Here is a 3,914-nt window from a genome sequence, read left to right as displayed (position 1 = left end):
TGACTTAGGCAATGCTCAGAGCAACTCTTCTCCCAATACTCCTCTCCCTGCCTGCTCCTGTCGATCTCTGCTCCTCCCTACCTTTACTTTAGTTCTCTGCTGTCTCTTTGTTTGCACAGGCTTCCATTGTATGGCCAGTTACTGTATAATTGTGCAGGTCAGTCAATACATTTTCTCTATAAATATTAAATGCATATAGTTACATGGTGAATAAAGTGTTCTCATGAAAGGAAATTATTTCCAGCACAAATGCATGTTATGACATCCTGTAAAGGGTACTACTTAAAAAGGATACAGGTAGTGTTATTTTATATTTTTATTATTAACCAATCTCAGAAGACCAAAGTCTCTGTGCAGCCAAGAACTGGTACACCTTTGTTCAAACATTATACAACGTAATACTTACTACTACTTTAAGTATTGATCTACCATTAAATACCTTTAACTAAATAAACAAGATTACCAGAATCAATGACCATCCTGCATACTATTTTCAAATGCAGTTACACATTTGCCAAAAACTGTTCCTTCTCTATTCTTTTATATCTGAATCGGCAATGATTTTGAGCTTGCAACAAAACACTCTGGAGACCATGTGACCCAAGAAAACATTCAGAAATCCAATGATGCGGTCCATAAATAAAAAAAACTTGCTGATGCACTCGCTTACTTCAGTGCATGAGTCTTTTAACTAATTTATTGATGCCCCTAAAGCAAAAATTCTAATTACAATGAAAAGAGTAGTCTATTTGGGGATGTTGTTGTCATAAAACTGCCAAATATTCTAACCCCAACCATTGCAAATGTGTGTGCCCCATTCACATTAATCATTTCTTTCAATTTCAGTTATCAATACATACAGAACAAATAAAATGGAAATCCTGTTATCTGCATGCTGCAATTAAATCTTGGAATCCATTTGTGAATATATCACACCCTTAAGCTCATGCATTTGTGTTATACAGTTTAATATATGGACTGGGTGTCCAACAACTGCACATCCCTGTCAAATGCTTCTATGTTTCTATTATGTTTCTATTCTAAACGTGTACACAATGTAAGCTATGTGGCACACACATCTCACTCATTCTTGATTAGCATATGCTAATATGGCTGTAAGTGAAATACTTAGGGGTAATTACAGTGCCATGAGACAGAGAGGTTTTGAAATTGCAATTCATTGATTATGTTAAACAGCAACGATTTAATGGGGTGGATGGATGCACCAAAATGATGTTGTAAAACCACAGATGCTTCAGAGATCCTGTATTGCAATGATTACAATGTGGGATGAAAATGATCATGTGCTTGGACAACAGAAGTGGTAGCACTTGTATTATAGTCTGCAGGTTAATCCCGTTTGCTGTTCCAAACCCAGCAGACGGCTCGTTAAGCGAAGAAACAAGGTTTAAAAACAAACAATTATGCACAGAACCTTGCACTGCGAGTGGAATTGCAACACCTGCCGAGACCCTTAAAGCTAATCTGGGAGGAATCCTTTGAGTGAGACATTAACTCAGCACAAAAGATATGAAAAGCACAATTAACATTTAACCAAGTGATGAAATACAACATTGCAAACAAGTGCGCCTCTGGCCACAGTGGAAATAAGCTCTCATTAGCCAGATGGAAATTATGAGAAAAAAAAAAAAAGAAGATAATAAGCAGACCTCCCCCAGTGCAAGGCTGTGCAGGGTGAAAAAGTTAATGTTTTTATTTACCAAGGATGAATATAAAAAAAAAAAAGAATATTCAAGATGAAAAAAATACTGTTTACCTGACAAGGTACAAAAACAAGTTTCTATATTTTAATGACTAGAATTTAAATTTAAAACAAGATTTATTTCACTCTGCTAAAAAATGATTCTGTCCTCTTGCTATGATTTCAGTCACTGGGCTGTGTAGTAGATAGCAATATTGATTTCAGTGTTGGTGACCTTTGACCCACCAAACAGCTCACTTATCTCGTCCCTGCATTGCAATGAAATTAAACCATTAGGAGCAGAAGTTTGGATCTCAGGGGGAAGCATTTCTGCCAGAATGCTGATGGTCCCAACCTTTTCCCCTCTCACACGTCGCCCTCTACTAAAGTCATATATCATTGTTTGGACTGCTTATTCTGCCGTTGTTACTCTTGAACTGCACTGTGGCTGCTTCACATACACCTAATGTTTTCCTGAACCCAGAGATAAATGAAGAATTGGTTTTTGATTAGCCCTTTTTCATTAAAATCAACTCACTTTTTCTCAGAATCTGTTGAATTTCAATCTGATCCAGACACAGATATTTTTCTTTTCCCCAACCTCACAGTCAGTTGATATATGTTTATGCTGCAGTTTATGACTTTGTCCGAACTCTTTGTAAAACACAATAAAGAAAACAATAAATCTACTCTTTACATATTCTCCTGCATAGTGATGTGCTCGCAATATCCTGGCTGCAAAACTGGAACGCACTGCCATAAAGTGAAGGCATGTGTTGCTATTAGAGCCACATTCAAGGCTATCCAATATACAGATATGATTTATGGAATACCGGCATCTCCCCTCCAATTCCCATCTATATCTGCTGCTATAATTACACTTAACAGCATTTTTCTTGTACTTGCTGGACAGATTGATGTGCATAATTTATTTACTTTGACAGAATTTAAATAGAAAGCATCAAACCACGGAGTAACCTTGGTGCCTTATCCAAGTGCCGTTACATTGCTGTCACTTCGAAGAAAACAAAGTGGGAATATGAAAATGTATTTCCTTTTCAACACAACTTTACAAGGGCCACAATTAGAAGGCAATGCCTCCTTCAATATGAAAATGCAAAAAATAGCTATAAAGTTAATTGCCATTACTCTGATTACAAATTGTATATCTACAGTAGGGAGATAGGAGGCTTCAGAAACAGGCTCAAATGATGCTCAAAGTCCCTGAGGTGTGACAAGGTGCTCAGCATCGCTTACATGCAGGGAAATGGGCAGCCGAGGTGACACTGACATTTGGCTAACACAGCATCATGAATGAGCTGGTATTCAGTCTCAAGAACCTTTCAGCAGTATGAACGCATGTTTTATCATGGAGATAGAATGTATGACTGTATTATTCAGTCCCTCCTATAAACCAGTGCCATAGTTGTTTCCAATATACCCTGCACATATATGGGATATGATTCAGTGCCATCAATATATTTCCAGCTGTCCAGTATTCCATCAGCATTATCTATTAGTTAATGTATGAACTGCTGCTTTCTGTTGCCAGAGGGACAGGACTTGCACCCACATCTAGGAACAGCAGATATAAAATATAAAATGAATATTTTATAGTGCTTCAACACCAGTCAGACAAATTTATGTGGACATTGCATCAATAAATGGTTGAAAGATTGATGGAATATGTTGTCCCCGGGTGGAGCATGAAGCAGCTGGTGGCAGTGTTGATACAAGTGCTATTTTTGGAAAATTCCCAGTTCTTTCCTTTAATCTATTGGGGCAGCCAACGGATGCATTGTTGCATGCATTATGTTGACTGGGAAAATGGAAAGCAGAAGGATATGTCACAGGAGTGTCCCATCTCTGTCACAGTGCGTGTAAAATCCCTCCTCATATGTGGACAGAAACATGTGGGACAAACTGGAAATCAGTTTGCAAATGTAGCGTATTTCTTTTTTTTTTTTTTTATATAACTAAAAGTGTCCAATGACAACAACTAGGGCTCGGCGATAGGGAGAAAATCAGCTATCACGATATTCTTGACCAAATACCTTGATATCAATATTGCGGCAATATTCTAGCTTTAACAAAAATATCTTCCCACTTAGATACTTTAGAAAAATAATTATCAGTAAAGTGGACATAATGTACAAGTGGGGAAAAGGCAAATAATAGAACAGCTATAACAGTCTGGTAAGTTCAGAAAAGT

Source organism: Etheostoma spectabile, chromosome 3 (assembly GCF_008692095.1).
Source record: "Etheostoma spectabile isolate EspeVRDwgs_2016 chromosome 3, UIUC_Espe_1.0, whole genome shotgun sequence".
Lineage (NCBI taxonomy): Eukaryota > Metazoa > Chordata > Actinopteri > Perciformes > Percidae > Etheostoma > Etheostoma spectabile.
The sequence above is the reverse complement of the archived record's forward strand: the minus strand, read 5'-3'. Positions refer to the sequence as shown.